The 14410-nt window shown below is 43.7% G+C and overlaps 1 protein-coding gene across 1 annotated transcript in view; it reads right to left on the bottom strand.

Moving 5' to 3' along the window:
- The window catches only part of FRMPD1 (FERM and PDZ domain containing 1), a 304447-nt gene extending 290492 nt beyond the window's left edge, over positions 1 to 13955 (bottom strand). The window contains exon 1 of the mRNA XM_033917490.1: positions 13803 to 13955. The gene's annotated coding sequence lies outside the window, so the exon portion shown is untranslated. The remainder of the gene's footprint in view (positions 1 to 13802) is intronic.
- Between the last annotated feature and the right edge of the window lie 455 nt (positions 13956 to 14410).

The following is a 14410-nucleotide window of genomic DNA, read 5'->3' as shown; positions in this document are numbered from 1 at the left end:
GTTATCACAGCTAGAAATATCTGGTTAGTACCAAAAATTAAGCTATATTAGAGTCGTTCTGGGGAAATATTCGCAACTTAAGCACCCAAGATTAGTTGGCTGTACAAAGACGCATTTAAAACATGAAACTTTCATGAGGCTGCCCCATTAATGAAAAAGATATACCCCTCCCCTTTTTGTTTTTAACTTTTATGTCTTTCTTTTCTTTAATTAATTATAGTTCCACCCGCTTTCCTTCTATATTGGTCAATTTTTGTCCATGTCTTATTGCAATCTGAATGTAGTTGGTTTTCCCTATTTTTTAAATTGTACATCGCTTTGAATCATGATATTCCAATTTAATCAAATGTTTAATTAAACTTGAAACTAGACATATATTTGCATGCTAAGCCATAGCTGGTTGTCTGAGCATTACCTTAACAAGCCATGGAGTAACTGGTGTTGAAAAACCTGGATATTCAATGCTGTTCATTGGAAACCTCAGGCATTGAATATTCAGGTGTAATATGGGCTGTCTGTCAAAGCACTGCCCACCACTAGCTGAATATTGGGCAGTTTGTAAATGAGAACATAAGAACATAAGAATTGCCACTGCTGAGTCAGACCAGGGGTCCATCATGCCCAGCAGTTCACTCACGGGGCGGCCCTCTGGTCTAAGACCAGCACCCTAACTGCCCTACCAGCGCACGTTCTTGTTCAACAGAAACTTGTCTAACTTTGTCTTGAATCCTTGGAGGGTGTTTTCCCCTATAACAGCCTCTGGAAGGGCTTTCTAGCTTTCTACCACTCTCTGGGTGAAGAAGAACTTCCTTAGGTTTGTACGGAATCTATCCCCTTTCAACTTTAGAGAGTGCCCTCTTGTTCTCCCTACCTTGGAGAGGGTGAACAACCTGTCCTTATCTATTAAGTCTATCCCCTTCAGTACCTTGAATGTTTCGATCATGTCCCCTCTCAATCTCCTCTGTTCGAGAGAGAAGAGGCCCAGTTTCTCTAATCTTTCGCTGTACGGCAGCTCCTCCAGCCCCTTAACCATCTTAGTCGCTCTTCTCTGGACCCTTTCGAGTAGTACCGTGTCCTTTTTCAGGTACGGCGACCAGTGCTGGACGCAGTACTCCAGATGAGGGCGTACCATGGCCCGGTACAGCAGCATGATAACCTTCTCTGATCTGTTCATGATCCCCTTCTTTATCATTCCTAGCATTCTGTTTGCCCTTTTTGCTGCCGCCGCACATTGTGTGGACGGCTTCATCGACTTGTCGATCAGAACTCCCAAGTCCCTTTCCTGGGAGGTCTCTCCAAGTACCGCCCCGGGCATCCTGTATTCGTGCATGAGATTTTTGTTACCGACATGCATCACTTTACACTTATCCACATTGAACCTCATCTGCCATGTCGATGCCCATTCCTCGAGCTTGATTATGTCACGTTGCAGATCTTCGCAATACCCCTGCGTCTTTACGACTCTGAATAACTTTGTATCATTCGCAAATTTAATCACCTCGCTCGTCGTACCTATGTCCAGATCATTTATAAAGATGTTAAAGAGCACGGGTCCAAGCACCGAGCCCTGCGGCACCCCATTGGTGATGCTCTTCCAGTCCGAGTATTGTCCATTTACCCCCACTCTCTGTTTCCTATGCTCCAGCCAGTTTTTAATCCACGTGAGTATTTCACCCTCAATTCCATGGCTTGCAATTTTCCGAAGTAGTCATTCATGCGGAACCTTATCAAACGCCTTCTGAAAATCCAGATATACAATGTCGACTGGATCGCCCTTGTCTATCTGTCTGTTTACTCCCTCAAAGAAGTGCAGCAAGTTCGTCAAACACGATCTGCCTTTGCTCAAACCGTGCTGACTGGTCCTCATCAGCCCGTTTCCGTCAAGGTGATCAATGATGCTGTCCTTTATCAGTGACTCTACCATCTTTCCCGGTACAAAGGTCAGACTCACCGGTCTGTAGTTCCCCGGATCTCCCCTCGAACCTTTCTTGAAGATAGGTGTAACATTCGCTACCTTCCAGTCTTTCCCGATTTGATCGACAGATTGGCTATTAGTTGAAGCAGTTCAGCTATGGTCCCTTTCAGTTCCTTGATGACCCTCGGATGGATGCCATCCGGTCCCGGGGATTTATCGCTCTTAAGCTTATCAATCTGCCTACATACCTCCTCTAGACTGACCGTCAATCCTGTCAGCTTTCCATCTTCGTTTCCAGCATATAGCCTGATGGGTTCTGGTATGCTGTGTACATCTTCTTCGGTAAATACAAATGCAAAAAATGTGTTCAGTTTGTCAGCGATTGCTTTGTCCTCCTTTAGTGCTCCCTTTATTCCATGGTCATCCAAAGGTCCTACCACTTCCTTTGCGGGTCGTTTCCCCTTAATATATCGAAAGAACGGCTTGAAGATCTTCGCCTCCTTGGCTATTTTTTCCTCGTAGTCTCTTTTGGCCCCTTTTACCGCCTTATGGCACCTGCGTTGATGTTGTTTGTGCTTGTTCCAGTTTTCATTTGTTTTTGACCTTTTCCATTCCTTAAATGAAGTTTTCTTGTCTCTGATCGCTTCCTTCACCTCTACAGTGAGCCACGCCGGTTCTTTGTTCTTTTTCCTCTTGGATCCCTTGTTGATACGCGGTACATATATATTTTGCGCCTCGGTGACTGTGTCCTTAAAAAGGGACCAAGCTTGCTCTAGCGATTTTACAGTGCTTATCCTCTTCTTCCCTACCATGAGTCTCATCCCTTCGTAATTCCCTTTGCGGAAGTTCAGTGCCATGGCTGTCGTTTTGGACCGATGTTTCTCCCCTGAGTCCAGATCAAAGCGGATCATATTGTGATCACTGCTTCCCAGCGTCCCTTCTAGTTCTACATCTTGTGCTGGTCCTCGCAGGCCATTTAGAATTAAGTCCAGAATTGCATTTCCTCTAGTATTTTCCTTGACAAGTTGTTCCAGGAAGCAATTGCCTATAGCATCCAAGAACTTGGTCTCTTTAATGCAGCCGGAGATGCCTAGGTTCCAGTCTATTCCCGGATAGTTGAAGTCACCCATGATAACTGTGTTGCCTCCCTTGCAGTTGCGTTTAATCTCGTCTGTCATTTCTCCATCAATTTCTTTGGACTGCCCTGGGGGTCGGTAGTAGATGCCGATCTTCGTTTCCAGGCCATTTGTTCCTGGAATTTTGACCCATAGAGACTCTAACTTATATGTCAGTTGTGGTGTGTTCTCTCCAGCAGATTCAATTTCCTCTTTGACGTCTATGGCAACGCCCCCATCTTTTTGAGCCACTCTATCTCTGTGGTATAGTTTGTATCCCGGTAGCACAGTGTCCCAGATGTTTTCATGATGCCTATGATGTCAACGTTATCTTTTTGTGCTATGGCTTCTAATTCACCCATCTTATTTGTAAGGCTCCTTGCGTTTGTGTACATATACTTGAGTTTGCAGCTTTTTCCTTTCTTGCATTTCCTTTCCTCTTGTGTCCTTTTCGATCTCTCTTGCCTGTAATCCGGTGAGTCTTTCCCTCTATCTTCTTGCATGGTATCCTCTGGGTATACCGGTTCCCGAACCATCGACTCTCTCTCTCTGTCGACTGTCGGCTTTCCCCTTCTTCCTAGTTTAAAAACTTGTCCACTTCTCTATTGATGTTGCTTGCAAGTAGCCTTGTTCCGTCTCTGCTGAGGTGGAGTCCATCCTTCCTGTAGAGCTTGCTCTTCCCCCAGAACGTTGTCCAATTGTGCACGAAGTGGAATCCTTCCTCACACCAGCGCCGCATCCACGCGTTGACTGCTTGTAGCTCCATCTGCCTCTTCTCATCTGCCCTGGGTACCGGCAGGATCTCCGAGAATGCTATCCTCTGCATTCTGGTCTTCAGCTTCCTTCCTAGCATCCGGAACTGGTCCTTCAATATTTCCCTGTTGTAGTTCCTATTGCTCAAGTTGTTTGTCCCCACATGGATCACCACCGCCGTATCATCTTCTTCCACACTGTTAAGGATCCTGTCGATGCAGCTCACTATGTCTTCTATCTTGGCTCCCGGTAGGCAGGTCACCAGCCGATCAAGTCTTTCTCCTGCTATGTGGCTGTCAACTTGTCTGATGACAGAGTCGCCCACGACGATTGCTGTCCTCTCTATCTTCTCCTGATTCTCCAGCCTCAGGTCCATGTCCCTGGTGTATGTCCATCTCTCCTGCCGCAGGTCCGTATCCTTCGTTCTTGCTACTGTATCACCCATTTCTTCCTGGTGGTTGTCTTTCGGGTGGTCCACACTCTCTGTAGGTGTCTTTTGGCAGTTCCACTGTTGCTGGTGATTTTCCACGGCCTCCCTGTATGCCTTCTCTATGAACTTCTCCAGCTCTTGGACTTCTTCCTCGATGGTGTCTTCTGTCTTGTTCTCTGCTTCCTCTGTCTGGACGTTCTCTGCATCTCTGTCTCCCTCCTCCCCTGCTTGAAGTGCCTCCAGTTCCAATATTCTGCCCTCCAGGAGTCTGACTTGTCTCTTCAGGCTCTCCAGTTCTCCGCATCGGGCGCATACATAAGACCGCCTCCCAGAGGGGAGGTAGTCATACATATGACAGACGATGCAGAAAACTGGGTAGCTCAACATCTTTCTTCCATCTGCTGCTTCCATTGCTGTCTGCTTGCCGGTCTGCTGCGGATACCTTCTGGATCTGCTGTGGTTGCGCCTGCTCTTATCTGCTTTTTTCCCCCTTTTGTTCTCTCTACCTCTGCCTCTCTCTGTAGCTATTTTCTCCTGCTCAGATTAACTCTGCTCCATTGGCCCCTCCCCTTTTTAAGGCAGAGCTTCGGTGTGGACATCGGGGGGTGGGTGGAGCTCTCACCGATTCCCCTCTTGGTCTCCTGCCTCTGCTTCTCTCTCCTGCTGTTTTATCTGCTTTTTCCCCTTTGGCTTCTCTCTCCCTCTGCCTCTCTATATAACTGCTTTTCTCCTGCTCTCTCCTGCTCAGATCAGCTCTGTTCCGTTGGCCCCTCTCCTTTTAAGGCAGAGCTTCGGTGGTGGACGTCGGGGGGGTGGGTGGAGCTAACTCTCACCGATTCCCCTCTTGGTCTCCTGCCTCTGCTTCTCTCTCCTGCTGGCAAAAGGAAATTCCTATTGTATCTACAGTATATGAAACTAAGCTTGGGTATAGGAAGGTGAATAATTATATCCATTTAGCCCTGGGTGAATATTATGTACTAGAAAGTAAGGAGTAATTCATATGTTCCCCCATGACAGCAAGTAAATGGTATAAAGGGTACAGTTTGCAATTATCAATGCTAAATTCTACAGCCTGGAAGGAGGAGGGGCAGCTTCATCTCTGGGGCTGCACAGAAGGCTAGATGCACAAAATATGGTCGTTAAGACTATGGGCTAGATTCACTAACACCCCGATCCATGTGCAATTGAAGGCAGGCTGACCGATTCACCAACCATCTGCATGCAAATGTGGGCGACTGGAGGCATGCCCCCAATTGACTGCATGGATCGCTAGTCGTGCTGTCCGATTCAGGAAAAAAAATTTGATTCGATTCGATTCAGCCTATTGAATTGGTTTTTCAATTCGATTCGATTTTCCTGCCCAATTGGGTGTTGGTTTTTTTCAAACATGCTGGTGGGTTTATTTTATAGCCTCTTCACCCCCTTTGCCTTCTCCTAACCACACTGGTGCTATGGTGTAAACAAAATAAAAAAACAAAAAAGACTTTTCCTCTCTCCGTTAAATCCTAGCTCACGTTTGTGGTCTAACACCAGCTCTGGCAAGATACAGGATACACGATACACGCTTCAAATCTGACATACTGTAATCACAAAACAGAAAATAAAATTAGTTTTTCTACCTTTTCTCATCTGGTCATTATTCAAATTTGTTGGTCCCAGGCTCTGGTTGTCTTCTGATAACTTGCTTGCCAGGGTCTCCTTCTTTCTTCTTTCTCCATGCTAACCATCCATCTCTGTCCTCCCCTTCCATTTCCTTTCCCTCCCTAGAGGTCTGGCATCTTTCCTTTTTTCCGTCTCCCTCCACAGATCCACCTTTTCTTAACTACCCTTTCATCCAGCATCTCTCCCTCCTTCCCCACCACCCCAGGATCCACCATCTCTCCATTTCTTTTCCCAAATTCCCTCCTATCCAGTATCTCTATCCCCCCTCCACACCATCCCTTGTGTCCAACTTCTCTCCCTTTCTGTTCCTTCCCTCCCTAAATCCCATTGTCCATCATCTCTATTTTCAGACCCATTATTTCTTCCCCCCTCTTCCCACGTCTCTTTGAACCCCCACCCCCCTTCGTGTACTTCTACACCAGGGCCCCACATGTATGTGGGTGGATTTGGTAGTGTCAGGTCTCGAAGAATTCCAGGATAGTGGGATTAGGGGAGGAAGAATGCCATGTAGGATCTTGAATGTTAGGCAGGTACATTTAAAATGAATCCTAGAAATCACCGGAAGCTAGTAAAGTTTTGACAGAAGCAGGGAAACATGATCAATTTGCTTTTTACGAAGATCAACCTAGCCGCAGTGTTCCGGATCCGCTGTAGTCTTTGAAGATTTTTCTTGGTTAGACTTAGATAGATGGAATTACAATAGTCCAGTCTGGAAAGAATGATTGATTGTACAAGGACAGCACAATCTCACTTTCCTCAACATGTGAAGACTAAAAAAACATTTTTTTTTACCAGAGAGTTGAGATGATCATTAAAGGAAAGTGTAGAGTCAATAATGATGCCCAAAACTTTGCTTGAGAATTTGATCTGCAGTGTGGGACCAGAAGGTAGTGGAATGAGCATGGGTAACTGATCTAATTTTGGGCTAAGCCAGAGTAGTTTTGTAGATACCAAGATATTTCACACTGGAAACAATTGGTATTTTTAAGGAGTCTATATTAAAGGCTTCTGAACCTTTGAAGGAGCAACCTTATAAAAAAAAAAAAAAGCCCCAAAATCTGTGATTTGAAAATGTTTAATTTAAAGCGAGTAGCAGTCTACCAGGCCCTCACTGCTTAAAGACAGTCAAAAATTGCAAGCTCTTTTCAATGAATTGAGGGATGGGAGGGGGGGAAACCTTGTAAATCATCTGCATAAAGTCTAAATTGCACATGTTAACAGCATAAAACTGGACAGATAGGTCTCATATAGATATTAAATAAAAAGGCTGAATACCTGAGAACAGCTCTATCCAGTCTGAATACCTATGGCCCTGATGTACACAAAATTGTCTTTGTGAAAGGAATGAATCAAACCACTGGAGAACTTTCTTTGATCTCTAAAGCTTCTAAACAGCCCAAGAGTATCTAATCTAATCTTCTATTTGTGCATCGCTCATACCTATACAGGCTCAAGGCAACTGTAAAGAGAGGTAAGAGGAGGGAGAGAGAGGAGCTGGATAGGTAAGAGGAAGAGGAAGGGGAGAGAGGAGGAAGGGAAAGAGAGAGAAGAGAGGGTAAAGGAGATTAAGTATCGAACAAATGGGTTTTCAGTTTTCTTCGGAAGATGATGTGGCAAGGTTCAGTAAGGCTATTCCAAGTTTTGACTCCTAGGAAGATAAGCATGGAGTGGAAAACTCGTTTATAGTGAAGATCTTTAGTGGATGGGAGATTTAGTCTGTCCCCCCCTAAAGGCCTGTACCACCATCCCTGAAGGCCTGTTTTCCCCTTGAAGGCTTGTCCCCCCCTTAAAGGCCTGTCCCCCCTTAAAGGTCTGCATCCCACCCCTGAAGGCCGCGATCTTGTCTGCAGGCTGCTCCTCAATGGTAAATGGGGGGGAAGCGGGAGGCTAGGGGGGTAGCGGAAGGCCGGGGGGGGAAGCAGGAGGCCAGGGGGGAAGCCGGATGCCAGGGGGGGAAGCCGGACGCCAGGGGGGGAAGCCGACAGCAGCATTTCCCGACTGACCCTTCCCCCTCACCCTCTAAAGCAGGTGCAGCAGCGGCTGGCCAGCAAGAACAGCGCTGCCGCTCCTGCTTTAGGGGGCAAGGGGGGAGGGTCAGCCAAATCGGGAAGCCGATTTTTTTTTTTTGTTTTGAATCGATTCAAATCGATTCACCTGAAGTGAATCGGTGAACCGATTCGAATTGTGAATCGAGCAGCACTAATCGCTAGAGCCCTGACAGTAGTGACAGGAGAAGCAGCCTCCTCCCACTGCTGTCAGGGCTTCTGACGGCTTTTAAAATATTTTTTAAATCAGGCAGATATTTGCGTGTTTTACACACACAAAATATCACCCCGATTAAAAAAAATTAAACCCCCCTCCCTTTCCCCCCTCCTTTCTCCTCTCCTTCCCTGAACCAAAAAATTTACCCCATTTTTAAATTTATGGCAGGAGGGCTCCCACTCCCTCCTGCCATCTCTACTATTTCCCCCACCGCACCCCCGGCCGGCCCACCCCCCCTCCCCATACCTTTAAAAATGTTGGGAGCAGGAGTGGTGCCCAGTTCCTCCTGTTCCTTAGGCCTCCAGTGTTCCGATCTTTGGGAGCAGGAGGAAGCGCAAAGTCCTCCTGCTTCTGCTGCTCTGCCTGGCCACAACGCAATACAGGCCTTAGGCCACACCCTAGTGCAAACATTGTTTATGGCCAATCAGGGATTTCCTTAGACTCCTCCCGAGGTGCCTCAGCCAATCAGGGCCTTAGGCCCATCCTCGTGCATCACATGATGCACTGGGGTGTGGCCTAAGGCCAGTATTGCTTAGTGGCCTGGTAGAGCAGCAGGAGCAGGAGGACTTTGCACTTCCTCCTGCTCCCAAAGATGAGATCACAGAGGTCTAAGGAGCAGATGGGACCCAGGCTCCCAACGATTTTCAAGGTACGGGGAAGGGGTTGGGTCCACCAGGCTCGACTTGAGGTGGGCCAGTCGGGGTGCGGTGGGCCGGTCTGGGGGGGGTGGGTGGGCTGTGCCGTGCTGTGCTGGTGGCAGGAAGGAGGCCTAAAGAGCAGGAGGGACTGAGCACCCCTCCTGCTCCCAACTTTTATGTATGGGGGTGGGTGGAGGAGCCTGGTCGCTAGCTGCTGACATGGTGGGGGTAGGCGGAACTACTCTCGCCGCTACCCCGTTGTTCCCTTCTCCTTCTCTGGCGCCTCGCCTCTCCGCTTCCTTAGCGCCTCGCCTGCTCCCTTCTCTCTCTGCTTCCTATCACACACAGCATTACCTACAAAACCTTCATGTTGGTCTTTAAAATCAAATCTTCCCGTCAACCACCTTTTCTCGATAAACTTCTTATCCCTTTTTGCCCCTCTCGGACTCTTAGATCAGCTGATCAGAATCTACTATCCGTCCCTTCAATTAAGGAATTTTTTTACACCAGGAAATCTAACTTCTCTGTAGTCGCTCTGCCATCCCAACTTTGTCATGAAAAACTAATTGATAAATTCAAGACAAAACTAAAAACATTATTTCAAGATGCATTTCTCTGCTCTTGAACCCTTCACCATCAAGTCAGCCAACAGCTTTTAAGAAGCGATCCCATCCCTAATGTTTTATCCCCTCCCTTTCCTTTTCCTTTCAACTCTTTTTTTTTCTTCACTACTAATAATGTACTCTTACTCCACTCCCCTCTTTTCTAATCCCACTATCATGTTTGTTGTCATAAAATGTTTTCAATATACACTTCGCCTCCTTTTCATAAGTATTACTTTTTATAAGCATGACTCCTATTCTTATTTTAATATTTTATTGTAAACCGGCTAGATACCAGTTGATGGTCGGTATATTAAAAATTAATAAACTTGAAACTTGATTTAACAAAAGCCATGAAAGATCCGGCCTTTTCTGTGTCCTTGGATGCAGAGAAGGCCTTTGATCGAATAGAATGGACCTTCATGTATCAAGCAATGGAATGGTTTGGTATAGATTCAGGATTTATACAAATGATTCAAACGTTGTATAGCTCCCCCGTTGCTAGGTTATATATTAATAATAATTTTTCAGAACGCTTTAGTTAGACAAGGCTGTCCCCTATCTCCTTTACTTTTTGATATTGTTTTGGAACCCTTGTTATTAGCTATTCAGCAAGCAAGGGAGATACAGGGTATTCCTTATTCAGATCGAGAATATAAAGTATCTGCATATGCAGATGATATTCTGCTTCATTTGAGAAATCCAGAAACAACCATTCCATGTTTACTTGATTTGACTGTGAAATTTGGAAAATTTTCAGGATATAAGATAAATTGGAGTAAATCAGAAGTTCTTCCACTAAATGTATATTGTACAAAAGGTTTATTTGATTCATTTTCTTTTGTATGGAAGGAAGATGGACTAAAATATTTAGGAATTTGGATAAAAAATACGCTGGATGATACAATGAAAGTAAATGAAAAATCTTTATTACAGAAGGTAACAGAAATGTGTGAGCAATGGAATCCTCTACATTTATCTTGGTGGGGGAGAGTACAAACTGTTAAAATGATGATCTTACCTGTGGTTTGTTACCAAATGGGAATGATACCAGTTTTTTTCCAGGGTTTTTTTTTACAAAAAGTTAAATAGTATTCTAACAAAATTTATTTGGCTGGGTAAAATTGCTAGAATTGCTTTAGTGTTTTTACAAAAGCCAATTACGGAAGGAGGGGTAAATTTTCCTAATTTTTATAGGCATCATCAAGCCTATATTATGCGCCAAGGTATGTATTGGGTCCTCCAAGAGCCCATGAAAATATCCCGGATTGGATATGGTTGGAATGGCGACTCATGTTTCCTCTGCGACTTTGCTATGTTCTTAGTATCAAAATGCCTAGGCTATATAAAGAAAATAGAATATTAGTTGATACATGGAAAACTTTAAGATATGTAAATAGTCTAACTCCTATTCTAATACATAAATCAACAAATCAAGATTCAAATTGGCGGTTTTAAAATCATCTGGAAGCACTGGATGATGGCAGGCATACATATATTGGAAGATGTATTATCTAATGGTAAGATGCTTGAGTTTTCACAGTTGCAACATAAATTTGGTCTTAGTAAATCAAAAAGTTTTAGATGGTTGCAATCGAAGCAGGCCATTCAGGTGGGGTTCCCTGAATGGAGAAATCTCAATAATCAATATAGCTTGGAATTCTTATGCTTTCAGGTAGATTTCATGAGACACCAGGCCACACAGTGGTATAAATTGATATCTGGATTTGTGAATAAAAAACCAAAAACTGGTCTTCGAGACATTTGGATCATTAAGATCAAGCATCAAATTACTGCGTCTCAATGGACACGAATTTGGTCTTGGAGGATGAGATGTACAATGTCTGCATCTATGAGACAAACTTGTTTTTTTCTTTTGCATAGAGCTTTCTGGACCCCTGTTCGTTTACAAAAATTAGATAGCTCTAAGTCTAATAGATGATGGCACTGTCATCTTGAGGCTGGGACGTTAGATCATCTTTTATTCTATTGTCCATTTATATTGTTATTTTGTAAATCAATATGGACCCAATTAAATAGGATGTTAGAAAATCCGGTGGCCTTGACATATGATACTATTTTATTTGGCATATCAATGAAAGCGAAAAGTCAGATTTCTTCAAAAAACAACAAGCTTTTATTTATTTTGACTGGAGTTGCCATTCAACAGATTACATTTAATTGGAAAAATCAGAGCAGATTAAATTACAATTTCTGGTAGAATTCTGTATGTCATATATATAAAATGGAAAGAACATTAACAATACAGAGAGGATATTTTGGTAAATTTTAGGAGGTTTGGGGACCATTAACAGACTTTTGTAATGAGCAATAAACATTTTCCCATAATAAGATAATTGAAATGAAGGGATAGGAATGGGTGAGTGGGGAGGTATTTTTTGATATTTTATTAAATCATATAATGTATAAAATAATATATGAATAATATATTTTTGATGTATTAGGGATGGAAAGGGTGGTTAAATTTCATGATTTTCAGATGATATTATAGCAAATCAAGTGATCTTTTACAATTTAAATGTTATTTCCTGTTACACTTGATGTACATTATATAAATGAATAAAAAATTTAAAACAAAAAAAAAAAAAGAAGTCATAACAGCAATTAAAGCATTATCGAAAAACAAGACACCTGATGTCTGAAGGATCCCTAGCCAGCTGTTATAGCTGGGTCACGGTGTATATGAAGAAACTCCATCTTAGATCAGTGGGTAGTAAAACTAAAAACTGCAACCTGAGACTCCATATTATTGCTCTGAGATATCACAGTACTGTATGCAGGCCTATTCTATGTATCTGTCTTGGTACCAGTCACGGCCAGGGGGCAACAGGATGCTGCTGTTAGCTAGCTTTGATGTATAGACTATAGGATGGATTTATGGCTTTGTTTTTCTCTCTGCTCTTACCTTTTTGACCAGAGCTGGTTATACCGATTTGGACTGGCTAGGACCCTATATAACTTTTGTGTCCGAGACTCTCGGGGTCTTCTGTTTATGCAGCCAGTTCTGCTCAGAAGTCCAGCATATATGCTTGTATAATAAAAGCCTTTTTTTTACATCTCCTCGGTCTCTGGCTCAAGTCTCTGCACTACTGAAGGAGGGCCTCATCCTACGAGGTACCTTCAATGTCGATATTCCAATTGAATTAATCAAAGGCTCAGAAGATACTATCATGACCTTCACTTGACTGTGTAAAGAGATTTGGAAGGAAAAAACATGGCCAACTGATTGGAGAAGATCACTGTTCATACCTATACTGAAGAAAGGTGTCGCCAAGGATTGCAGAGCAATTGCATTAATTCCACAAGGCTGGAGTAGAAGGGCAAAATATAGCTTTTGCCTATCCTTGATCCAGCCCAGCTGGCACAGAAATCTTTACTAAAAACAAACAATATTTCAATCTTTATGTCTGTAGTTTAACTTCAGTCCTGTCTGTACTTGATCTTGGTTTTCTCTCTGCCCTAAAGTTCCTTCTTTTAAAGACTCTCTTCTATTCCTCTTCCCTTATCATCATCATTACTCTTTCCTCCTTGTACATTTCTCTCTATGGTTTCTCTCTACAGCTTCTCTTATCTCTTTCTTCTAGTTTTACTCCCTCCTTTACTTCTTACCCTTTTCTCACTTTCATGTCTGTTCTATCCATCATTACCCCTCCCTCTTTCCTTTCATGCTGTTTTTTTCCAGTCCTACACGGCTATTCCATCTCTTTCTGTCTGCAGCTCGTGCCCCCTCTCTTTCAGCCTCTTTTCAAGATCATAATTCCCCTACCTTAGCACTGTGTATAGATGCACCTTCTTGTCCAGTTTGTCTGTCTTTTGAGAAGGGACTGTCTCTTCTGTATTTTGATGTACAGTGCTGTGTATGTCTAGTAGCGCTATAGAATGGGGTGGGTTAGTTCCTTTGGAGCTGTTTGGTATTGTGGTTATCTTTACCTACTACCCATATACTAGCAGTAGTTAAAGCTACAGTCTCAGCACCGAGGTTGTGGGTTTCTCTCTACAGCTGAGGGTGAGTTTTAATTTAATTGCTATAGGAATTACTTTGGCAACGTAGGTAAATTGTATTGCCAATAAAGTTATCTGAATTTGTGTCAGTGTCAGTCTACTGCACTTGCCTTTCCCACTAGCAGCTGCTAGGCTTCAACAACCCCCTCCTTCCCTGCAGTCTATTGGACAGATACCAACCAATAGGCTGCAGAGGAAGGCAAAAGCAGTAACTCTTCTGTATCTCTCCAGCATAGGGCTAGCAACAGGTTACTGGGCTCTTATCTCAGTGATGCTGGTAATATGTTCCCTTTCTGATAGAATATGTTCCCTGAGTTGAATGGTTGACCTTGTGGCCATTTGTAGGATAAAATGCTAGGTGGGTTAAATATATCCTTATACAGATAGCAAGAAGGCACTCACCAATATCACCACTTGCAATCTTCAACCCCTTCTTCTGTTGGGGTCTACAGTTGATATTAGCTTCAATCTTCGTTCTTAGCTGGCTAAGATTTATGATCCTGGATCTCAGAACTTCTGCACTCTGTGCCTCAGAAGCTAGTTGTGGATCAGACCAACCCTTCTGAGCAGTCTCTGCAAAGTAGGAACAATTCAGTCTCTTATTTCAGGCTCCAAGGGACAGCTGATTTACAGACGGACAGTCCCGGCATAATTAATATTACTACTCCTGTCTTAATCTCTTGTCCTGATGGTGTTCCTACATGGGGCTCTCCACTCACTGTACCTCTACATCAGGGGTGTCAAAGTCCCTCCTCGAGGGCTGCAATCCAGTCGGGTTTTCAGGATTTCCCCAATGAATATGCATGAGATCTATAAGCATACAATAAAAGCAGTGCATGCAAATAGATCTCATGCATATTCATTGGGGAAATCCTGAAAATCCGACTGGATTGCGGCCCTCGAGGAAGGACTTTGACACCCCTGCTCTACATCATTCTTAGCTGGACTCTCTCCTGAGAGAAAACAGACAAAGCTGTCCCCTTATAACTGGGTTTTAAGCTTCCCTCCTA

The sequence above is a fragment of the Geotrypetes seraphini genome, chromosome 1, assembly GCF_902459505.1.
Source record: "Geotrypetes seraphini chromosome 1, aGeoSer1.1, whole genome shotgun sequence".
Lineage (NCBI taxonomy): Eukaryota > Metazoa > Chordata > Amphibia > Gymnophiona > Dermophiidae > Geotrypetes > Geotrypetes seraphini.
This window is presented reverse-complemented; position numbering and strand designations above follow the sequence as displayed.